The sequence below is a fragment of the Dipodomys spectabilis genome, unplaced genomic scaffold (assembly GCF_019054845.1).
Source record: "Dipodomys spectabilis isolate Male_0828 unplaced genomic scaffold, ASM1905484v1 ptg000457l, whole genome shotgun sequence".
Taxonomy (NCBI): domain Eukaryota; kingdom Metazoa; phylum Chordata; class Mammalia; order Rodentia; family Heteromyidae; genus Dipodomys; species Dipodomys spectabilis.
In genome coordinates, this window is record NW_024871134.1 from 3,291,608 (window position 1) to 3,318,109 (window position 26,502).

Consider the following 26,502-nt stretch of genomic DNA (forward strand, 5'->3'; position numbering starts at 1 on the left):
TTTTTTTCTTTAAGCCAAATGATTGATTAAATGAGATTTTACTAGATCTGTGATGAGATGTTTCACGTAGGCTATCAATTTTTTCCTGTGTCACTATAGAGGTCATCTGTAATCTGGCAAGGTCAAGGCCATGTCTAGTGGGTACTTTCTTTAGTCCTTATTGAGATTGGTCTTGAGCCACTTCGGATCTGGCTAGAGTGACCCCACTACCCCGTGGGGGTTCCTCTCAGCCCCAGGGCCAGGCAGCAAGACAGGCCCTCAGCCAGGAGCAGGATGGGAGCCTTGTGCAGGTATTTGCTAAAGCACCCTGCATCATGGCTGGCTGGCACAATGCTAATGTGAGGTGGGAGAATCTTCTGGTAAATTACAAATCGCACACCAGCTCGGCTGAAAAGGGTTGTGCACTCAGAGGATTTCAACACTCTGGGCTTTGGAATTAAGATTTCAAATAAAGATTTAGCTTACTTTTAGTTTTGCTTTTTTGGTTCTGAAGTTTGAACTCGGGGCTTCTGGGCTTTTCCTTGGCCACATTTGCCAGGCCACTCTTCTATCTTCCTTTAATTACTGTTTGGATAGGGCCAAGTGATTGCCTAGGCCATGTTTTGACCATGATAATCCTGTCTACTCTTCCTGTGTAGCCGGCACCTGCACAAGTACAGTGATGCCCGGCTGTTTTGTTGATATGGGACCTCACTAACATCTTTCCCAATGGGTCTTAAACCTTGACTTTCCCATCTCTGCCGGTTGAAAGGTGATCTGTAGTTTGTACTGAGTAGCTGGAATTATAGATATGTACTACCATGTCTTGCCAAGAAAAATCTATCCCAAGTTCACATATTTCACACAACATAGGAAGTTATACTTCACTTAATAATCACTAGTTTTCAAATAATCTACTTGGCATGTTATGGTAGGAGGATGAAAGCAAGCAGAGAAAGGCATTCCATTGCAATTCTATAGAACATGGATCCAGGCAGGTGGACTCTTCACAAGTGAGGTACTGACAGACAGTAGCCAAGAAGAAAATTCTTATTTTTCAGTAGTCTAATTAGCTCAGGATTAGTTGATTGAAAAATAGAATAGAGAAAGTTGAACTAAAAAAAACATGGACATTATTTTTTGGCATTAATATATTAAATTATCAAGTCAGAGACTGAAGATTCCCTGTGGGTCAAAAGGCCATTTAAGCATTTAGTTAAATTTCTCTGAGTTCATTGCTTGAAAGATTATTGTAATCACAGAAAATGATTCGGTTCAGTGGTTCCAGTGTGGTTTAAAGATAATGAATCTTCTGTATCATTCATCTTGGGAATATTAACGTTATCAGTCCTATGACTGCTAATGAGCTTTTTGCTAAGACAAAAAGAATAAATTACACGGGCAGATATTGTGTTGATGATAAGCAGGATGCTTCAAAAATAATTAGTATGCCTGTGCTCGAGCAGCCGTGGGAGCTGGAGCTGGCTCTGATGGTGGGGAACAAGTTGCTGGCAGCACTATAATCACTGTGGAAAAGCTACGTCCTTTGGAAAAGTAGAGTATCGCAGGCGTGTAAAACAAAATGCATTTGGGGAGGTTTTTAAAGTCTCATGAGTAACACTAAAACGGGCTCCTTGACAGAGAGAAGCAGGTTTTCTATTTGCAATGCTAGAAACGTCCAGAACTATTATAATGGGAGGAATGGCATGAAAGTGTATGCAAGACTCTATTCCCTCCCCTCTGTTCCTTTCCTTCCTTCCCCTCCCTTCCATTCCCTTCCCTTGCCTCCTCTTGTCATCTGTTCTCAGCTCCACTCTCCACCCTCTTCCCCTGCAGTCTCCTCCACTCTCCCCGCACCTTCCATTCTCCCCTTTTCTTCCCGTAGCCTCACTGAGATTCTGTTATTGGAGGCTGAGCAGTGGGCAGAGGCCTTGCTGGCTCCATGGCTGCCCTGTGGTCCTGGTTTGCTTGGAGGTCATGGTGTCCATCACACCCAAGCTGGCCCCGGCACTGGACAAAACACTGAGTGCAGCATTGAAAAACAAGTTTATGAAAACAGATGTTCAGAACTCAATGTGCAGCTGGACCAGGGAGGCTGACTGGGATCTCTCCAAGCAGCTGCACCCCACACCCTGACCCTCCCCTCCTCCCCCCCCCACCTCTTCCCGCTCCCCAGCTCATCTCCATCCCCCTCTGGAAACAATTTCAATAAATTTCATTGTTCTATTTTCACACATGCAAATAAATTATATTGACCTTGCAAAGAATTAAATTTGATACATTTCTCTGAGCATCTTTTTCTTTTCTTTTCTTGCGCCACAGCTCCACTTCTGACTCTTTGGTGATTATTTGGAGTTACAAGTCTCATGAACTTGGCTGACACAGCCGGCTTTGCACCACAACCCTTAGATCTCAGCTCCTGAGTAGCTTGGACCACAGGCATGAGCCACCAGCACCTGGCTCATGTCTCTGTTATACCTGTTTGGTCATCCATGTATTCATGATGAGACACCCTTGACTTAGGAGGGGCCATGAGAAGAGCTTTATACATAAGAGAAACAAGGAAAAGCATGACAGAAAGGTGGAAACAAGATTAGCTGTGATGTGTCTTTCCTTCCTTCATCTCCCCGGCATACTAGTGGACATACAGTCTCGTTTAGTTGTGGAGGGCCAAAGTCAGAAATGAAGGTAGGGGGTGCGTTGTCAGCCCTTCTTACAGAAAGGCAGAGTGGCTCCGTCCACCCTGTCCCTGTGACTTTAGAGAACCGCCACCTGTGCCTCCAGGGGCAGCAAGGAGCACTGTCTCTGAGCTGTGTAACCAGGGCCTGGAACAGGGCAGAGGCCCTCACTCAGGAGACCTCCAAACCTGCAGAGGTCCTGGGATGAGAATGTGGTGGGTGCATGCACACACAACCAAGGTCAGCCTGGTGAGATGAAATGGAAGAGACAAGGGCTGGGCTGGGAATGAGGGTGCACACCTAGAATCCCGGCACTCAAAGGACTTAGCGGGAGGATAGAGTTCACAGCCAGCCTGGGCTACCTAATGGGACAGTTTCACAGAATAAAACAAAATACAATAAAATGTTCGGGGATGCTGCTTAATGGCAAAGAGCTTCCCTAGCTTGTGCAAGTCCTAAGGTTTGATCCCAGGTACCACAAGAAACGCAGAAGTTTAAAATGAGGTCCTTTAGCTTACAATATGGTTCTGGCTACTAGTCAGTTCATTAGAATATTCTAGATCCTAATATTAAATATGTTCCTCCTTTTCCTATCAAAATAACCTTTACTTTTCCCTTCAAACAAAGCAAAAACAGAAGAACAGGAAATGAGAAACCAAACTACTCACCTGGACAAGAGTTGTATCATTCCCAGAGCTGACATAAAAGTTCTGGTAAATATGGAGGTTGTGGAAGTCTGTCTACCAATTTACAAGTTACAGAGTTCTCATCCATTGATTCCCTTATTCTCCAAACATAAAATGTGCGTTCTAAATTCATTATTATTACTAATGCCCTACCATCATCACTTCTTAATATAGGAAGCGTAATGTTGACTTAAGCATCAGAAAATGTATGTGGCAGAATATGTGAACTGGCTAGGACAATGTTGATAACAGGATCGTGAAGGCCATCAAAGCCTAATAATTGTGGAAAACAATGTTCATGACTAATATTATTAAGTTAATATTGTCAAAATTTTGATGAATATATATTTAGGTCAATAAGGCATCTGTGCTGAAAATTGGTACCAGCTTTGTCTATCAAAAAAAAAAGTTCCATTCTAGTTTTGCATGTAATTGTGTGAAATGGAAATGCAATGCGCTGGAAAGATAAATGTGCACACCTGATTTATGCCTTATTGGTTGGCATAGAAATGAAATTTTAGAGAACTTGTTCATGAACAAGATGTACTTTATGCAAAGAAGTAAATGTGCTCCGGAAATCCTCAGAGAAAGTGATTTCTGACAGAAGTTTTTGACACATTTTGACTGCAAAGAACTTGAATTGTTCTATTAAACCTCTGATAAAAACAACTTAAAATGTGATATTATACCCAATGCTGGGTGCCAATTGAATCCTCTCCCAGTAAGTGAGGTACTGCATAGATGAAATGCTAGGTGGTCCTTAGTATAAAGGAAATGTTCTACTTAAAAGAATCTCCTGGGAAGGTGACATTTAATTGCCAGCACAATTTTAGCACCAGGGAGAGAAAATTCAATAAAAACATTGAGAAGAGCAAAGTGATTCATATAATTTAAAAATTCTCAAAAAGAGTTTTAGGCCATGCTCACATACTAATATTTATTTTTTTATTTTTCTTGGACATATTTTTATACTGAATATTACCAACTTTGTTTCTCTGACAAAAATATAAGAACTTTAAAGAAATGTGAGCCTAGCACTGGTGGCTCACATCTGTCATCCTAGCTACTCAGAAGGCAGAGATCTGAGGATCATGGTTCAAAGCCAGTCCAGACAGGAATGTCCATGAGACTCTTATCTCCAATAAACCACCAGAAAACTGGGAGTGGTGCTGTGGCTCAAATGGTAGAGCGCTCACCTTGAGCTGAAGAGCTGAGGGACAGCGCCCAGGCCCGGAGTTCAAGCCCCACAACTGACAAAAAAAAAAAAAAAGAATTGTGAGATACATTCTTTTTTTTTTTTTTTTTTTGGGTCCGGTAGTGGGGCCTGAACTCTGGGCCTGGGCGCTGTCCCTCAGCTCTTCAGCTCAAGGCTAGCGCTCTACCACTTGAGCCACAGCACCACTTCTGGCTTTTTTCTATTTGCTTATGTGGTACTAAGGAATCGAACCCAGGGCCTCGAGCATGCAAGGCAAGCGCTCTACCCCTGAGCCACCTTCCCAGCCCTACATTCTTATTCTTTAAGAAAATATACATTCAATGTACAATATAAATATAAAACTTGATTATTTTGTAATACCTTAGTTTTTGCTATGTTTGCCTGTTACAGGAACTCTAGTAGGCTTTTCTATTTAGAGACTGTTTCAAATGATGAAGTATGACTTTTTTCCAACACCACATTTTTAATTAAGCAGTGAATGCAGCATTTCTTTTTCTATGGAAAAATTCTTCATCACACATGTGTGCTCTTTTAAATACCACAAATGTGTAGTCTATTATTTGTCCTCTAATTATAAACCTCAAGGACACAAATTTGGTTTTCTTAAATTCCAAGCAGATCAAGCATCTCAGAGAACAATGCAAATCTAAGGTCATGTAAAAATAAATGGAAAGTAAGTTTAATTCCTTACATCTCTTCAAAACCAACCATCATTTAATTTTCCAAGAATTCTAGCCAAGAATGCAATATTGTGTTGTGGTTGCTTAACAGAAAATGCTGAGTTAATAAATACAAAAATAAACAGAAAGAGTGAAGAGAGTTACGGCAGGTGTTGGCTGTTCTGGGCGTTGGAAGAGCAGTGAGGAGCAAAAAGAACAAGAAAGCTGAGAACATAAGTTGAGAAGAATGTTCTACCATGTCTGTAGGTGTGACAGTGCTTAAGAAAATGCATGGAAAAGCTCATGATTGAGAGCTACTGCATACCATCCCAATACTGATGAGAAGCTAAAATAAAAGCCAGGGAGAAATCTCATCCAGGAAATTTCCAAGGCAAGTATGGAGGGCATTGAAAACCAAGAATCCCTTCATTACACTGAAGTTGTCGAGAGAAAATTTAAAGTGTCCTCAAAAATTAACATCAAAAATTTCCAAGAGGAACTCAAGTCAAAACATGCACATTCAACTATTAAAATCGAGATTAAATACTTTTATTGATACAATGATTGAAATAATGACTCAGCCATCACTAACTCATACCTATTTTCTTTTTCACTCTTGAAGGTTGAATTTTGTAAATGCCTCTATTTTTTTTAACTGAAGAAGAAATATCCCAGTATTTTCTGCCAGTACTAGGGGTAAAAATCCTTATACTCTTCTTTGGCTTTTTCAGTTAATACTGGCAACTCTACCACTTGAGCCACATCTCCTGCTTTTTGCTGGTTGATAGGAGATAAGAGTCTCATGATCTTTCCTAATTCCCCAGAAATCAGTTTCCTGAGTAGCTAGGGTTATAGGCATGAGCCACCAAACTTGGTGCAGTATTTTCTTTAATCAATTGAAAATAATCAGCAAAGCCAATCAGCAAATTGCAAAGAAAATATTTCAAAAGTCCCAATTCAATTCAGACATGAGAAAATAGGAAGCTAATACATCAATCTACTTTATATCTGTATTGTATTGCTAGATTTCTCACTTTTATATTGTTTAATTCATATATTCAGACAAGGAAGAATAGGGTTTCTAAGCTAACTCAAGTAGTGTAGTGAGCCAATATTTTAACTTAAAATAATTTTCCTTCAAAGAACTTCAATTAGATTTTTCAAAAATTGCTCATTCAGGAACAGGAAGCAGGTTTATTACAAGCAAGCAGTTTTTTTCCATATTTTGATCAGGGAATCGTATTAAACAATAAGCAGGATTAATTCTAGTGCCCAAAGTCCAAAATTGATCTAATTTGGCAGAAGGGCAATACACTTAAGATTATTTCTTTTTCAAATTCATAGATGATTTCATCTAAGTGCTATTTTTTTTCTCTTTAACAAAGCACTGTTCAATAGGTTCCTTTTAGGGAACTGGGATCAACTTTAAAGCCATTTCTAGAAGAGCTTCAATAATTTAATGATTCAAAGATATATGATTAACTGAGTTCAAATGCATTGATCTTTTTCTTCCCATGTAAAATGAATATAAAAGAAATGCACAGCCAAAGTGCCAGTAGCTCAAACCTGTAATCCTACCCACTCAGTAGGCTGAAATCTAAGGCTCCTGGTGCGAAGCCATCCCCAGCAGACAAATAGGAGACTCTTTTGTTTAATTAACCAGCAAAAGGCTGGGAGTAGAGTTCTAGCTCAAGTGGTAGAGGAAAACTTTAAGAATAAAGGCTAAGAAAGGGTGCAAGACTCTGAGTTAAAGTTCCAGTACAGGTACCACAAAGAAAAGAAGGAAGGAATGAAGGAAAGAAGGAAGGAAGGGAAGAAGGAAGGAAGGGAGGGAGGGAGAAAGGAAGGGAGGGAGGAAGGAAGGGAATACGGACGGTACTGTTCATATAAAAATGATAATGAGCTGGGATGGTGGCTCAGTGGTAGAGTGCTTGCCTTGCATTCATGAGGCCCTGAGTTTGATTCTTCAGTACCCCATAAGCAGAAAACAACAGAAGTGGCACTGTGGCTCAAGTGGTAGAGCACTAGCCTTGAGCTAAAGAGCTGAGGGACAGCGCCCAGGCCCAGAGTTCAGACCCCACGAACTGCAAAAAAAAAAAAAAAAAGTAGAATAAAAGGAATGAAAACTGACAAACTGACATTAACCCTACATATTGATCATTTTTTCTTTTTCTTTTATAATTCCAATACATCACTGTATTGATTTTTAATGGAATTAAGTGAATGAAGTTTTTGTCCCTTATTTTGAGTGTGCCCAAGAAATACTTGAAGAACAAGACCCTGGCTGTTAGCAGTCTTGCACTGTCTAATTCAAGTGTGGTAAGTTGTTACGTGAAGTATTTCTGGTTTTCTTGCTAGCACCTTCCTGTATGCAAGAAGAATGCAGCGTGCAATGCATCGTTCACCATGAAAATGTCAATGGGGAGCCAGTCCCCTCTACTGCCAAGGACCAAGGCCAGGACTCGGCTGGACTCGGGAAGGAGCCTTACAGACACCACTGCCTTATCTTCTGTGCTTCCTTGAAGAGTACAACCTAAAAAACAATTCATCTAAAACTGCCACAAGAACAACAGAACAAAACTGCTATTTAAGTTTAGGATAGATAGTTTAAAGCACTCAAATGCAAAGCTTAGGAGCAACATTTCGCATGCTTGTTTTCATTTAATTACCTGTAAGTAATTGCACAACGGGGCTTCAATTCAACAGGTCAGTCTGAGCACGATGCAGCTTGACCCATGCCACCCTTCCATCATTCCCCCAGCTCTCCCAACCCACCCCTCCTTTCCAGTAGCCTGTTTGCATTTCCCATGTGTGCCTTGAGTGATTTTATTGCAATCTCCCTCCCTTCCTCTCTCCACTCGTCTGCTCCCTTCTGGACCTCATACTCTGGAAAATGTTCCAGCTTTCTAATGCTCATTAAAAAACAAAACAAAACAAAACCTGTCAGTTGTTCAACAGAGTTACACCACTAGAACCCATACCTGAATAGACCATACTTTAGTCAATTTGTTCATGCATATGTGTGTATGATCCTGTGTATGTTTGCACATGAGTTTGTAATTTAGATCTACATCAACATCTGAGAGAAAACAAGCCCCTTTTGTATGTAGAAGTTTTTTTTAACCTACTATGTTTGATAAAATATATATGAATCACTTCATTTTTAAGAGTTAAAATCTCTAAACAAAAATAATAAGAACCTTACCAGTAATACAATTGAATTCAATTTGTATTCAGGATGGGTTCACAAGCATCTTTGAATTCATTGACAGAAAATAGACATGATAGAAAATGTTGATGTTTCATTTGGAAGATTATTAACGATGCTCAGTAACAAAGCTACAGCGATGACCAGAGGCCAATAGCAGAAGCTCAGGTTCATTTAAAATGAACAGGACACCATTTATGCAGGAAAAAAAATTCTTCACTGTGTATGCCAGAAGACTGTTTTCAGGTTGTCACCTGAAACTTACATCATTTTCATTACAATGTAGATTGTGTTCACAGGCGCAAGGAGATTCAGAGGAATATTAATGGGAGATTATATAAAAGAAACATTATTCCACAGGGAAGCTTTGTGTTTTCTTTCTTCAGTCATGGGGCTTGAACTCAGGGCCTGGGTGCTTGTCCCCAAGCTCTTTGGATTAGCACTCTGCCATTTCCAGCCACAGCTCCACTTCCAGCCAGCGACCTTGTTGCAATATGTTTGAAGTAAAATTCGATTATTCTTTCCCCGAGCTATTCTCCTCATTGCCCAATGGCCATCTCCTACTTGATGGCTGTCTGGCCACGGTCCGGGAACTGGTCTGCTGTGTATGGGGAGGGGGAGAGGGAGGCAGAAGTCCCCACCCTGCTCCAGGCTTGGGAGTCCTTGCCTCAAGTCCACACACTCCCATTGTAGATGTCACTACTAAGTCTCAACCTTATACTGATCCTTTTAAAATAGACTGAGGGCAGACCGGTGAAGTGTCACCTTCTTTAGTGATAGCAGACAGATCAGCTCAATGGGATCAGCCCTGCCCCTCACTGAGCCATCTTAGGGCTTGCACCCAGTCTCATTTTCTTGATTGTTTGGAGAGAAGGCTCTCTGCCAAAGCGTCAGGACAAGTGTCATCGGGACAAGTGTCCCCAGCTCTGTGCATTGTCTCGGCACCCTGGACACCTCTGCACCCTGGCTGTGCCCTGCCTGCACCGGTGGGCTGCTTGATCTAGGTTTCATCCATTTGCACACTCAGTGGCCCTGGTGGCTAGAAGTAGATCAGTTGTTCATCCGCTAACCCGCAGGCTGGAAGTCCATGATGGAGAAGTTCTCTCTCTCAGTCACATAGGTGACCTCCTTAAGGTAAATAACGCAGCAGACAAACAGAGTATTTTTTTCTTCATGCATTCTTTCCTCCAAAGAATGTCTTTGGCAAATGATAGGTGATCAACAGGCACAGGCTAAAGGAAGAACTGGGGTTGTTGTAGAATCAGGAAATGCAGGATATATGCAGAAAATATTTGTTCAATAATGAATTATTTATCTCGATAGTGATGATGAAGAAAACTTTTCAAATTTCATAAGCAATGGATAGTATGAGCAACATGCATATGTGTATGATAGCTGCATTGAAGCATTATTATACATATTTTACATTGATGATATTTCTACTATAACATTTTACACAAATAACCATTGCTTAAATTCCAAGTAAATCATGAATGATAAGTATATAGGCAAGTTCTAGTAGCAATTATGCGTTTTATTCTACCTGAAAAGCTTTGTATCAATGGAGTGTCTTTGCACTAAATTTCACATTTTACAAGAAACAAAAAAATCACCAGCAAGATTGCTTCTTAAATTGTGGAACTTTCCCAAGAAAGATACAATTAGGTCCTTTCATAATTTGCATTCAATTTGATAACACACTGCTAAGAATTTAGACCAATGAGTTATTAGACATGTGAATGTCTTGTGTTTTGTAACATAGGCTGTGAATATAGAGCTATTTTTCCTTTATATCAGCATTATATCCCTCTAAAAAAAGTAAAATATAACAGTTCGATAGATATTTGTGTTTAACCAAACAATTTCTGAGAAATTGCTCCAGTATTGGCCCCAAAAAAGAACAAAAGGAAAGTAAAATTATAAGAACAAAAGTAAATAAGTAAATAAACAAAGTCTGATATTTGACATTTAACCACAGGTTCATTTCTAGAACAGTTGCAGCTCTTCAAATCTGTTTCCAGAAAGATTTAGACCTAACTCTGTTTTTTACCTGATTGAGAAATGCATGTTAAGTTAGTACAGTATTGCATTTAAGTCTCGAGTATTCGATATGCTCACAGGGCAAAAGCGGTTAACCGTGTTTCCTGGGGAGAATTAGTGTCCATCAGATGAAACAAAGGAGCCAATTTCTTATTGCTTGGAGTCTTGGCAAAAACCAACTCAAGAAACAAAAGGCTCAGATAACCTATGAATGGATGAAGAAAATTTGAATTGGTACAAACACACATACATACATACATCTGTACATACATACATACAATGGATTTTGTACAATGGATTTTTTTTTGCCAGTCTTGGGGCTTGAATTTGGGATGCGGGTATTGTCCATGAGCATCTTTTGCTCAAGGATGATGCTCTACCACTTGAGCCACAGAGCCACTTCCAGTGTTCTTTGAGTAATTTATTGGAGTTAAGAGTCTCATGGAATTTCCTGCCCAGGGTTGGCTTTGAATTATAATCCTTATATCTCATCCTCCTCAGTAGTTAGGAATATAGGCTGAACCACCAGTGCTCAGTTACTATGGAATTTTAATCATCTATCAGGGAGAATAATATTGTTGCTTGCAGGAAAGTGGGTAGGCTTGGAAAATAGTTGTAGTTAGTGAAAGTCAGGCTCAGAGAGACAAAGGACATATGTTTTGTCTCACATGTAGATATTAGATCAACATATGAAAACATGCACAGGGCTATATATATGCATATATAAACAAACATATAAACTAAAGCATCGTGTACCTGGGGGAGTATTGCAATGGCCTAACTTCTGTGGACAACTGAGTTACAGTTTAACAAATGAACACCAGAAAGTAGAAGCAGGTTTTGTCCAGGGTCCCCTCAAGGGAAAGGCAGATGGATGGAGAGTGGAAGGGAGGGAGACTGAACTCATGATACTTGATATGCACAGGGGAACATAGAACCAGATCCCTTGAGGGACTGGGAAGGTCTGAGTGGGGCTGGGAGAGATGGGGAGAGTGTGGAAGGGACATGGAGAAGCATGCATTGTATGCACAAGCTGACCCATTGAATTGAATCCCCACTGTACAGCTATTTACACATAATAACAAATAAAATTAAAAGAGATAGAGGACAGTGGGCATTCCTATTGGTCCCGCTGTCTTTGGAGAAAACCATTACCATAGCCGACTGGATTCATGGGCATTCCTGTAATTAAATGCAGATTTTGAGCTGTTCTATACATCATTTCATAATGCCAAGGAGCTCATCTTCCACCTTTGTAGAAATCACTAACGTTGTTATTGAGGTTGCCATTGTTATAATTTTTGCCAAACCATGAATAGGGTTCAGGAAGGCACATATGAATTTAAACGGATCACGGATTGATGTTAAGGTGTTGAATGTTAATTTGGTAGCTAAACTATGGTTTGAAAGAAAGCACATTTGTTCCCATTAACCTTTGTAATTACCTATATGCCAGCTACCCAATTTTAATTTGGAATGTGAATCTTTAATGTGCGAATGACTTTATTGTAATATTCATAATAAACAGTGGCTTTCACATTATTATATTGAAATAACTGATTTCGGTGAAGAAATACGAAATTCTCATCTGCACATGGATGTGGAAATACATCGTATTAAAATCCCAGTGTTATCATTTTATGGTGTACCCACAAAAAGCAGAGAAGAGTCCCACGGGATGTTTTACAGGAAGACACAGTGATAGCAGAGTGAGCCCCTCAGTTCCGATGAAGATGATTCCCTTACAGTCTTTGATAAAGTGATACTTTAGGAGCCAACGTCATGCAGCCAAGATAATTTGCTAAATGCGGAGAGACAATATTCCATATTTTAGTTTGAAAATAGACGGAGAAATTCAGCATTCAATCAGAGAGGGCCCCTCGGGCCTGGTACGCGGATGAAGGGTATCGGAATGCAAATGCGCATCTTCTCCAGCAACTGGGGGCACGCGTCGTCTCCTCTATCACTGGGGTGCACCTCTCCACTGGCACTGGCTTGCGCCATGCCCTCTCCTAATGGGGGGCAGCTGCCCTGGGGTCACTCGTGGGTCTAGGACGTGGCCTCGCTTGGCTTCCTTCTCTGTGAGAACAGGTGGGAGTCACAGTGGGGCTGTTGCGGAGCCACAGGCCAAACAGCGGGGACTGGGCAGCAGCCTGGCACTGGGGGCGCACACACGCACGCCGGAAATGAGGGGAGGAGAAAACAAATCTATGGTCACGCCCGGTTTCCAAGGTTTCCCTCCATGGTCCCTCGCGTGGCTTTTGTGGATCTGCAAAGAGAGGAAAGCATGCGTCCAGTGGGAGATGGCACGAATTAGGGATGCGCCCCAGGAGCCCCGGCTTCCTGGTGGAGAATCCCAGAGACGCAGGCACAGACATCTGTCTGTGTGAATGAGCATGGACACGTGTGAGCAGGGGCCTGCGTGTGGTGGCACACTCAAGGGAGATGCACACTGCAGAGGAAGGAGATTTGCAACCGGGCGCACGGGTAGAAATCAGAGCCGCTGCCGAGCCAGCCTGGTGCGAATCCCAGGCCTGGGGGGCTGGTGGTTCTGCAACTCAGGAAGCTACGCTACGCATGCCAAAGTTTTGTGGCTTTTGTTTGTTTGTTTGTTTGTTTGCTGCCAGTCCTGGGCTTGAACTCTGGGCCTGGGCGCTGGCCCTGAACCTCTCTGTGCCCAAGGACAGCACTTTACCATTTGAGCCACAGCTCCATTTCTGGCTTGTGGTGTGTGTGTGTGTGTGTGTGTGTGTGTGTGTGTGTGTGTGTGTGTGTGTGTGTGTTTCATTAGAATCAAGAATCTTCTAGAGACTTTCCTGCCCAGTCTGGCAACAAACCGCTATCCTCAGATCTCAGCCTCCTGGGTAGCTGGGATGGCAGGCGAGCGCCAGTGCTGGGCTGGTCACAGGGATCCTCGGTCTCAGGGATCCTCGTACTGCTCTCTGCCATCGTAGCTTGTGACTCCCTTCCTTGCTGTCACCAAAAGACAGGTACATAAGCGCCCACTGCCCTACGCGATCTCTTCCCCGAGTCCTGGCCTCACATCTCCCACTGCTGCGATTTCGTGAAGTTCTTAAAATGCTTTGACACACATATAATCCACTTTGCACAGACACTGTCCACCCACCGTATGGCTGCATATGTATATGTATATATATTTCCTGGTGTTTTCTAAATTACTTTTGGAATCATGAATTCCAGAAGCAATACAAGTCTTACCACATTAAACTGGAGTCACAAAAGAAGCTTTTCACTTATTTCTAATACATGAGACATTTTGATTTTGGACAAACCACTTGGTACAATTACTTAAAGATAACCAAAGAAAATAAATGAAACAAAACACGACAAAAATAAAATGCAAATAATTAAGTCCACTCCTTCCCCCCCCCCCCCCCCCACTCCTCGTGGCCAATGCATGTACATAGACCTAGGCCAGAAATCCTGCTCCAGCAAGATATGACACATGGCGATGGGAGGAAGTCACAGATACTCTGCTTCCTCGTGATGCTGGGACCAAGCGCGAAGTCATGGCACCAGGAGCGGAGCGCCAGGCCGGGGACTGGGCGATGCAGTGTGGTCCGAAAGCATCCTGGCCTGTGTGCTTTAGCTTTTTGTGGGGCGGATGCATCCGCATTCCCCGGGCAGATAATCAGGATGCTTTTCAGATGTGTTCCCATCAAAGAACACTCCACGTGGAGTCACGGATGGAGACAATTGCCGGGTGTCTGCCCTCGGAAAGCAGAGAACGGGCTCTGGGGGCGAAGGAGGGGAACAGCAAATGCTTCATAACCACGACCCCCTGAGGGTAGAAGCTGTCTCGGCAAATGAGAGAAAAACAAAGCCCTGCAAACAACGCAGTTACAAATTATTCTGACCCTGGAGAAAATTCAGGTACATGCTATGACCATAATTAATAACAACACTCGTGATTCAGACAATGGGTTTCCTAAGAGAGACGCAGTCCTTACTAATTAGAAAATGATGAATAGAATTGAAAGGAAAAGGAGATGAAGAAAAGAAGAAAAAATCAGACTGGATAGGGGCACACACAGATGACAGACAGACACACACACAGATACAAATACAAATAGAATGACAAAAATAAATCAACATCTGCCTCTGTGCTTGTAAAACCAGGTACAGAAAGACAAAGGGCATGTGCATTCTACCACCTTCTACCTTAGACCGAAATGACCATCGAAGCTAAGCCAAGTCATTAGGGTGGGGCGGTGGATGGAAGGAGAGGAACTGGGCAGACACAGCTAGAATGCTCCAGTGCCCTGTGATCAGGAAATGGGAAGGGGGGGTGGGGGGAAGAAGCGAGAGGTGGAACAGAAGCGTGGGGAGAGGGTTGAAAGGTGACTGTGATCTCGACACTGGGGTGGGCCGATGAAGCTGGGGCCCCTTGTGAAGCTTTTGAAAGTGTTTGTCTGCCCTTTCCAGTTGCGAACACAATGTCAGTAACGATTGGGAAGAATGCAGGACCCGGGCCACAGGGACAAGTCGAGTGTTAGTAACTCCGCTGGCTTCCATCAAGCTATGTAGAAGACAGGCTTGCTGACTTAAGTCCCAACTGAAAGTACACATTAGGCGAGACACAAGGTCTTCTGAAGGATGACCAAGATGCACACATGCACAAAATAAGACAGAGAACATGTACCAACTACATGCACCTAATAGGCATGCAAACACACACAGACCCAACACTTTTTGAATTTCCAAGGGCGGAAGTAGATTTCAAATAAAGGAACAAATAAAGTCAGGGACCACTGGCACACACCTGTAATCCTACCCACTCAGGAGGCTGAGAGCTAAGGATTGTTGTTCAAAGCCAGCACAGCAGGAAAGTCCGTGACACTCTGATCTCCAGTTGACAAAAAGCCAGAAGTGAATGTGTGGCCCAAGTGGTAGGGAACCAGCTTTGAGCAAAAAAGCTCTGGGACAGCACTCAGGCCCTGAGTTCAAGCCCCAGGACCAACACATACAAAAATGTGCAAAGGTGAAGAAGTGGAGAGCAGTCGACGGCCCAGAGGAGAAGAAAACAAATAACAAAATTTGCGGCTGGAGAAATAATTCCAGAGAAGCCCTGTCATACACAGCAAGAAATCTCATTATCTAATTTCATACCTTTAATTCCCTTTTGGATCAGAGGGTTCCGAATTTAATCATTGTCACAAAATTGTTTCTCTAAACATCTTTCTAATAGTGATTTTTAACACCATTTTCTCAGCGTCTCCTCCAGGGAAAATTAAGCATCAGCTGGGCCTTCCTCTCACCCCCTCCCTCTCCCTGAATGAATTATGCTCAAACCAGAGTTGCCATGAGCTGGCTGCAGCTCTGAGAGCCAACACAGAGCGATGTCAAGTCCTGACCCCTTTCTCCATAGTTCTTAATTTATAAACCTGCAAATAGGATGTTTTATCTGTGTTTGATAGGAACTTGCACTGAGCCATGTGCATTCATTTATTTGTTTGGTTGTTCATTTGGTTGGTGGCTTTTTGTGTCAGTGGCGAGGCTTGAACTCAGGGCTGAGCACTGCCCCTTACCTGTTTCATCTCCCTCTGCTTTTGGAAAGATAATTGTCTATGTGAGTTTAAGCTGTTATGCTGTTTTCCTTTGAAGCTTTTGTAAGTCTTCCAAGTCCGCTTTGTGAGTTTTGGTTCTCACAATGTTGTCTCATTCATTCGTGCACTATGGCACTTTGAAACTATCTGAATAGATCTGCCAGGAGAGAATGAATATGATTGAAGGGCTTTCTATTTGCGGATAGAAACAGAATAGTAAGCCAGCCATAAGTAGCTCCTACCTGTGATCCTGGCTATGGTGGAGACTGAGAGCTTAAAATCAGTCCAGGTAGTCAAGTCCTTTTGATGCTTACCTCCTATAAATTAGCAAAAAAACCCAAAAAACAAACACAAAATAAAACAGAATTGGAGGTATGGCTCAAACAGTAGAGTACCAGCCTTTACTGAGAAAGCTATGGGACAGCACCCATTTCCCAAATTCACGCATAAATAATAAATAACAGTGAAACCAGTTAAACATTGTTTTAGAAGACCATATTTCCTCCTTCCATTCCTCTACCCCTCACCCCATGGCCTCATCTCCCTCAGACAAAATAAGTCCCAACTTGCTGGTATTTATTTTGTTCAGCTGTTAATATGGTGGCTCCCAGGAACTCAGCCTTGGATTCGTCTCCTGAGTATACCAGATCTGCACAGGACCCAGGGTATTTTTCATCTATGTTTAAATTTACATCTAATTACCACACATGACAGAAAACTTCCATCTTTTTTCTCTCTGAATTTGACTTTGCTTAACTTGAGAGGAGGGCTGGGGTGGGGTTCAGGGAGATAGAGTTGAATGATGAGACAGGTTTTTTTGATCAAGACACATTGTTCACTGCCATTCTGAATTGAAGTCACATCACAACCGGAGGATAACAAAATCAATAGAACCCCCAACCTCAAACATAAAAGACAGAAAAATAAAAGGGAGGGGAGGAGGATAAGACATTATATTAGAGGGTGTGAATTTGGGCCAAATTCATTACCTGCATGTATGGAAATATTACAATGAATCCCTTTCTACAATTAATAAATCTTAATAACAAAGGAGAGAAAGCCTTCTCAGGGAAGACTCGAGTACGCAGCAGGAACATTTAGTAAGTGGAGACTATTCCCAAGGATCATGTCTGAGCCAGCTAATTATACAAGAGTGACTCACCACGGCAGGAAGTAGCCAGAAGCAGGCTTTGACGCCCACCCTGTGCCCCCCAAACTCACCACTTCCTTAGCAGTTTATGGTCCCAAGCTCATCCCCAGACCCCAAGCCCTTCCACATTCCAACACTTAGATTTTAGTAACCGGCCTTGTCAGCGACGAGACATCTGGGAAAGTGTTTATTTAAAATGAATGGTATAGAATGTAAACTTTAAAAGATGTCTGACATCTTTTAGTGCCTTGCACAGAAAATTCAAACCCTTTGGTAGGAAAATTTTGATTTGCTTAAAAAAAATCTGCCTATATTAATATGAATATGGCTCTCCATTTTGGGTTTGTGTAGAATAAAAATTAAATTGAAAGCAAAAGTGAAAGATAAATCTTGTCAATTGGTTTATCTTTTATTTTAAAAGTTCTTTTTAATTTTTTCTCTAATAACAAATGGCTTCCTTTAAAAATATACACTTTTGGAAATGGTGCTGTAGCTAAAGTGGTAGAGGGGCTAGCCTTGAGCTGAAGAGCTGAAGGACAGTGCCCAGGCCCAGAGTTCAAGGCCACGACTTACAAAAACAACAACAAAAAAAAATATGTGCACTGTTTATCTTTGTGTGTGTGTGTGTGTGTGTGTGTGTGTGTGTGTGTGTGTGTGCGTGTGTGTGTGTGCATGCATGCATGGGTGTGTTCTAGTCTTGAGACTTGAACTCATGGCTGTATGCTTTTGCTTGGCTTTTTAGCTCAAGATTGGCACTCTAATATTTGAGCCACACTACTTCCAAGTGTTAGTGTGTGTGTGTGTGTGTGTGTGTGTGTGTGTGTGTGTGAATACATGTATGTGCCTCTACATGCATGTGTATAGTGTCTGTCTGCTGTGTGTGTGCATGTACAAGTGTGTGTGTGTGTGTGTGTGTGTGTGTGTGTGTGTTACTTGGAGATAAGAGTCTCAAAGACTTTTCTGCCTAGGCCGGCTTTGAACTATGATCTCTAGATCTCAGTCTGTTGAATAGCTGGCATGACACGTGTAAGCTACCAGCTCCCAGTTTGCTTTAACTTTTAAAAAATTCGTTTATTGTCCATTGGAGAGAATAAACACATTTCTCTGTACATTTATTTATGAAGTTGTTTTACCTTAGCTATCTCATATAGTGTTTTGCTATTAAAATACACCACTGTTTGGGTAAGTGAGTTTTACACCTGCTGAATTACTTCACAGTAAACAGATGTAGTTATGCCACACATTCAAATAAACTCTTCATTCAGTCTTAGCTGCTCTGCTTAGGATGGAAAGCTCTGCTCTGTAGCATTCTAGTTCTTGCTTTCCATAATTATAAAATTATTTGTAAAATGTAATCAATTTTCTTTCACTTTTAGCTTTTAACTCAAAATACCAATGGAGTAAGAGCAAGACATAGTATTATGTCACTTCGACATATCTTCTGGATACGTCTAGAAAGCTCTTTTTCCTGTTATTCCCCTTTAAATCCTACTCTTCAGTCACAATAATCTTCAGAAGTTCAGCATGCATGGTTTCGGGAGGAGCTCATGGGGTGGAGAACTGGCTAATGCTCAAACCCCCGGTACACAAAGCCTTCCTTCTTAAAGCTGGATTTCTCCAGTAGCTAACAAGCAATACCACAACTTCCCCAACTAAGCCTGACAAAACCACCAAGCGACAGATTGGAAGCATAAAGCCAAATTTTAATTAAATATTGATTTTACTTCCAGAAAAATATTTTAGGAAGAAGAAAACTCATATCGAGTAGTTTTTAACTGTTTTATTATTCTCCACCCACAAGAGAAGTGCTAAATAAATGTAAGGGTTTTGTTATTCTTTTCCATTGTGATATTTATTCTCTTTCTTAATATTTTTATCTCACTATGTTGTCTTTATATGTCTATTTTATACATCTTTTAAGGTAAATTACTGATTATAACTGTTTTTGAACATTATGAATTTGGTATTATGGATTCATATAGATTATGGATTTAGGTAAATATGGATTTGGGTTGGAGAATTCTTGGAGCAAGTATTAAAATCTGAGGGCCATCCACCACTGTGAAAATAAGAGGCTGATTATTTCTCGTGCGTGTTTCTTTAAGTGGATGAGTGAGCTTTGTCAGAGATGAAGAGCTGTGTACTCCACATGAAGGAGCACCTACAACCTGTCAATGTCTGGAAATCAGAAACCAAATAGTAGGTGTGAGAGCCGGTGCAATTATTTCCTACTCCGACACATTTCATATACTTACAGTTTGGACATGTTTGAATAAAGAAAATTAATGCTTTATTCGAAATATTTCCTCAGAAATTTGAGGTCTATTGTTCTGGTGCCTTTTTCCTGGTGGACTTCACATTGTTTGAAAACTGTAGGATTTCAATCCAGATAATTTCATTAGACCATGTTTCCATCTTGAAAAGTATTCTGTGAGAACTCTGAACGGAAGCAAGAGTAGTGAACATAATTTAAATAAAAATATGCTTTTGATGAGGATTACAAATGTACCCATCTTGAAAGCAAATAGTTGCAAGTCATGAAATATATTATTATAGATTGTTACATTAGATTATGACTGCAAAAACTAAATGAAATTTATATATTCTTAACAAAATTATGTATGAATATGCATACATACATGTCCATTTTAGCGTAATAATGCTCCTTTATGTTTATGTGTGTATATGTGTATATATACATGTGTGTATGCATGTGAGTATGAAAGATAAGTATGGACGGCATCAATGCCATAAATTTGTGGATGTTAAATAAAAATATGTGTTGTCCACAGGATTCAGTTTGCTATAGAATGTAGCAGTGGAAGACACGTTTAATTCAGTAAGATTTGATAAATAAATGTCATAAACATTGCTGCAAACCACATTTTGGTACTATAAATATTTGAAGATTGATGCTCACAAAGTAACTTTTGTGGGAAATAATTGGAAATCTTTTCTATTTCCAAGTTACTAATTCAAGCCCAGGCCTGGTGGCTCAAAGCTGAAATCCTAGCTACTCAGGAGGATGAGAGTTGAAGGTTGTGGTTCAAAATCAGCCTGGACAGAAAAATCCATGAGACTCTTTTCTCCAATTAAACACTGAAAAACTAGAAGTGGACCTGTGGCTCAAGTGGTAGATTGCTATCCTTGACTGAAAGAGCTAAACAAGAATGCAAAACCCTGAGTTCAAGCCCCAGTATTAGCACACACACACACACACACACACACACACACACACACACTGTACTTCATCATATTTTTCTTCAAAATACAACCATTTAATTTGGAGATATGCTTTTCCTTCATCTGCCTTCTGATGCTAAAATCAGCTTACGGCCTTCAGCTGAAATCACATAATCATAATAAGACTGCCTGATCCACAAGTTTCAGTTTTGACAACATCACCCTTTATTCCCAGATAAGACTTTGTTGCATGGCCATAATGCATACATAAATACATACATATACATATACATATATAAGCAAAATTGCCCATTTGAAGGATACACATATTGACTTCCTTCCCTATCTATTTCTTTTTTCTGCTGGCCTTTCTTCTGGAGGAGCTTTACAAAGGCCTTACATGGCACTGTCAATGGCTCTATGGGACCAGCCATTCTTTTCTCTGCTTTCACGGGTGTCTGTGTTGTGACAATGGGAAGGCACAATGCTCGTGGGGACACCACAATTGTTTTCACCCTGGTTTTGATGATAGAATAATGCCATTTTTGTCCATGCACTAGACACTCATTTTCCCTACTTCCTGGAATCAGACTAGTATACAAAAAAGAAGAGTTCACATAAAATTTGGACATTACTCCTTAAAAGCCAATCTGCCCAAGCCTCTATGAAGAAAGGGGCATTTATGCATTGGCTTGGCTAGCTTAAGCTTTAGCTTCTGCTAATTAAGTTCCCAGATAGTCACTTTGATGAATGTCTGAATGTATAATTGTAGAACTCTATGACACAATAGAAGATATCGCCTACAAAGAAAATCACTTCACAAGCAATTTTTCCAGAAAACTATTAGTAAAAAAATCAAATAATTGCAAAAAAAGGCTTATAAATGTTGAATTCTTCCAGAAAATATCACAAGTAAGAAGTATAAGAAGCTTAGATCACTAAGGATTTTGAAAGAAATAGGAAAGAAAGATGATGGATATCCACTGTGAATAAGTTGGGCGTGGTTTTACTCTGTCAGTTCATTATTTTTTATACTTCCTACTTCTTTCTTTTTAGATTCACTTTTTGCTCGTACTGAAGTTTGAACTCACTGCTCCATAGCTTTTGGCCGGGCACTTTGGAGATAGAGTCTATCAAATTTTCTGCCCTAGAGTTGGCTTCAAATCATGATCCTTAGGTCAGTCTTGTAAGTAGTAAGGATTACAGTCATGAGCTACTGGCACCTGCCTTTATGCAAATGTCTTTCTTATTTAACAATGTCATTCACAGCATATAAAGTTTTGGTAGGGGTGGATGCTTTTATTTTAGCAGTATAAATACTTCAAGTTAATAAGAGCATTCCTAAAGAACCACAAAAACGAGTTTATACTAGTCAGTTTATAGTAAAACTTCAAAGAGATTTCTGTGTAGCAGAATCCAGGATTCTCTCACTGGCTGGTATTACTAGTTAATCATTGTAGGTAATCAATTTTTGTATTTCATTGGCTCATATTCTACTAAGATTGTTTCTGGACTCTGGGTATATGCATGTGTGTTTAGGTTTCTAGTTGTATAGAGATAATGTGGGCTTGATCTTAATTTTCATCCCAAAATGTGGGATTTCAGTGACTGGCAAAGCCTGGCTGTATTAAGACACACAGACCTCCTTTATGCCCTTAGCATGGATGGCTTTTATCACTCACTCACCTACAAAGCTTCATTGAGCCCTATTGTATGGGTCTTCCTCCTCCTTTATTAATATAAGGTTGGGGTGAAGTCTGGGCAACATGGCTGGTTAGACCACAGGAAAGTTTCAAGGAGTCCCATGCAATTTACAATCCCTCTGATTAAGCCGTGAATAGCTTTTATTAATTTCTAATTCTGTTGAATGGTAATCCCTGAAGACATTCATTATGGAAAATTCACTTTTTAAAAGAGTTGAAACACACTAATGCAATTACTCATTCCAATTGAATAGATTAAATATGTCAAACTATATTTAACCACAAAATTTCATCAGGTGACATTTTAATGCCTATGGTTTGAAGTATTGCAATATTAATATCTTATTGTATGAATATCTCAGGATCGCTGTGTATGGAAAGCATAGCAGTGGGGTACAGTAGGAGTGTTTGGCCTTACGTGTGTGGTTAGAGAATTAGCTCTACTAGTCTGAAACCTGAACCAAAGCTCTAGGAAGTACAGTGAAACCCAGTTGAGAACCGCAGCTCTAGGATGCAGTGAAATTCAGCTCAAAGCCGGTTGTCCTTACATGGGAAGCAGTGGGTTTAAATTTTTGTGCAGAACTGCAACCACTACAGTTTGAGTGTTAGCTGGCCTCCCAGATTCTCTTATAGGATGTGTGTGTGTGTGTGTGTGTGTGTGTGTGTGTGTGTGTGTGTGTGTGTGCATGCATGCACCAGTCCTGAAGCTCGAACTCAGAGCCTTGCAGTCTCAGCTTTCACACTTGAGGCTGGTGCTCTACCACTTAAACCAGAGCTCCACTTCTGGATTTTTCCTGGTTAATCACAGACTTATTTTGTTTTGTTATGCCCAGACAGACATCGAACCTCCATCCTCAGAGCTCAGCCTCTTGAGTAGTGAGGATTACAGGCATGAGGCACCAGAGCCTGACCTCTAAAGGTTTTCTACATGGCACAGGCGTGGCCGCAGGTGACCACATAAAGGAACTGTGTGCACAGGTGCTAACGGCGAGGGGGTCTGCTGGCCTTGACCTCGGGCCTGGAAGGAACTCTGACTCCAGTTGCTCAGGCCTGGTCTCTCAGGGCCTCCCGCCATCTCTGTAGCCCTGGAGCCACAGTCACAGACTGGAAGATGGAGAAGCAGGAGCAGAGCCTTTCCTCTGTAAAAAGTGAATTGTAAAAAGGTAGGCGGTGTACACCTGTAATCCCCGTACTTCAGAAACTGAGGCAGGATTCATAATAGGAGTAGTAGTATTACTATCATTATCACTAATTAGCCAGCCTGGGTTATAAAGTGAGACTGTCTAAAACAAAACAAAACAAAACAAAAACAGTAAAATGCTGTAGTGTACAAAGCTGACCAGCATTTGATCACCCAAATGACAGCACATGGAAGGCATTTTTTGTTAGTTAACAGTTACTCAATTAATAATTGTTATAAAGAGTACAATACGATATTGTTTTCTATTGCTGTGCACACCACTGTTAAGTTATCCTAGCCAAACTATGTCCTTGAACCTCTGGCAGGTGAGCTCCTTGGCAGTGGGGGAATTACAGCCTGGTACTACCATACCCAGCTCTAAAATATGCTTTAAATACCAAGTGCCCAAAAGGATTGAAAGTCACCAAGATGTTACTAAGGAATTTCAGAAAGCCCAGTGGGCATCCCTTTTTGAATATCTGTATCTTCACTGAACCTATTGAAATTCTTCCCTCAAATGCATATGTCCTGAATGGTATCAGGATCATGCCGTTTTCCCAAAACCGACTGGAATTTTGCAGCCATTTCTATATTAGATATGAAGAATTAAAATTTGCTTGGAGTCACTCCCTTCTCTCATAGAAAATACTTCATTTTTGCCACCTAAATGTCTGTAGGACTTCAACTTGGCAAAAGTAACAGAGCTTCTAATTCACTATTTGAGGTGTATCAGTCTAATGTAACTGCTGTGTAACAGGAAAGCCCAGTGCTACCTAGGAAAGCTCAGTTGTTCTGATTCAAAGCAGGCCTTACGTCTATGTTTGTGAATCATTTAGGTCAAATACTAAATCTCAAGGCTAGTTGGAAGTTTCAGCAAGAAATCAAAGACACAATTATTTTTCTTCCAAGGCAGTTGCAGTTCCTTCCTGCAACAACTGTTCTTATTTGTTCATCATTAGATGAGGCAGGCTTCAACAGTGGGTCGCAACCATTTCCCCAAGGGGCACATTTTAATAAGTAGAAAACTAATCCAGGGATCACAATAGATTTAATTGTACAGCCTCTAATGGCTCATTAGTGTTTTAAATTGTTGAATCTTCTTATGTAAAAGGCTTAAGTTCTCAAGGATAGGGCTAAGCAAGAAAAAGAGACTTTTCTTAAAATACAAAGTGAAATGTCTGTATTACCTACAGACTTTTATTTAAAATAAGGTAGATCCCAAGAGACAATTCTGAAATGTTACTTTGTTCAAATAGCAGCATGTGTCTTTTCAGTGTGGTGTATGGATAATGCAGTTAGCATTAATTCTTCATTATAAAAAAGAATAACAGATGCCATGGTTGAGCTTGTATATGTCCAATAATTAGGTGGTAATAGCTTCTCAAATGAAAATTTGAAAATTCGCCTCCAAGAAAACATGAGAAGTAGTGAGAAGGGATTTTATGAAGGAAATAAGTTTGGAGAGGTACTTAATTGTTTTAAAATAAACAATTATTTGTGAAGAAGGTTGCATACTAAAGAAATAAGTGTTGTCTACGTTATCTGGCATCTTGGCACTATGGCTTTTGAGAAGAAGTTTTAGACAATGCCAAGAGTTTGTGTTTTGATGAATGATGATGCACAGCAGAGACCTTGACACCAAAGCAAAGAGCTCTGCCTGACCATAGCACCATGCACTTGTTTGCTGGGTATTGGGCAATATCAACTCTCAGATTCATCACAGTTGATTCCAGAGGTGTGGGCTTCTTCTGATGAGACTGCCACTGCTCTGTGCATGGGTCACAGGAAGTGGAAACATCCTCCTCTCTTTGTAATAACTGATCACACTCAGCCCATTTAATATTGCTCCTTTATCATCATGGTGAATTACTCAATTCCTATCCAAAAGTATGTATTTTCATCTCTGATCCTGGACTAGTTTTAATTTGTGTCATTTAGTGTTAATTATGGAACTATACAGAAGACTTACTCGATGTCTCACATCTGAAGGATTGATTTTATAAAAACATTTTCCTCCCTACAAAACCACTAGGAACAAAGTAAAGCAAGAAACTAAGCTGACATCATTCTAATTCATTATCATACTGCAAGTTCTATATTGTAGACTTAGGGAGAAGATGAAAAGGAATGAGTGACATGACCCAGGGTAAGAATGAAATAAATTTGTTTTTATACCTGAAATGATTGTGTACGTATACATCAGAGGGAAGATATAAAACAACTGTTATGTATAGCAATTAAAATTAACCACTTCATAGGACAGAAAATTAATATAAAATCATTATAATTCTCTAGATTCCCATTAAATATTACAAATTTGATACAGAAACCTTTGTAGTAATATTAAATTAAATGGGAACTTGGCATATTAGCCACTGAAGATTTCCTTTGTGCAGCAATGTCGTGTCTACAATTGTATTTTTTCTCATTCCTTATAACAAATACTTGAGATTTATTAATATTGCTTCTCTAAACCACAATTTTTATTTGTTTGTGTTCTAGGAAATCAGTAAGATTCGTACATATAAAATGTCTTCTTTACATAGCCTAAAGTCATAAGATGCTTAAAAATAATGTATGAAAAATGAGACCATGACTTCCTCATTGCAAATGGTATTATTCTGCTAAATAAAATTAAAGAGGACGTAAGACAGTGTAGGGATATATACAACATGGAAAAATCAGAAAAGTATAATTTTTAGATGGTATGAAATATAAACTAGAAAATATAAATTAGAAAATGATAAATTCTTCAAATTTTCTCATTGTATTGATTTGTAGATCCAAGCCAAGCCTAATCTAAGCAACAATTGAGGTTTTAGACAAAAATAAACAGCTTCCCAAATTTATGTAAGAAATCACAAGACTTGGAATAGACACGAGAATTTAAAAAGCAATAGAAAATTAATTGTCCACATTTATTTAGTTACTTATTTACGTTCCTATTTTGTGACTATACTGGGGCTTGAACTCAGGGCCCGGCTATTGTCCCTCATCCTCAGATCTCAGCCTCCTGAGTAGCTAGGACTCTAGTCATGAGCTGTGGCACCTGACAATTATAATATTTAGATTCTAAGCTTTTTATTTTAATGTTTTTATGTGCCGGTACTAGGGCTTGAACTCGGGGCCTTTCCTCTCTCCGTTTTTTTCACTCAAGGCTACGCTCTACCGCTTGAGCCACAGCTCCACTTCCAAGTTTCTGCTGGTCATTGCAAATAGCTCTCTCAGAATTGTCTGCTCGGGCTGGCTTTGG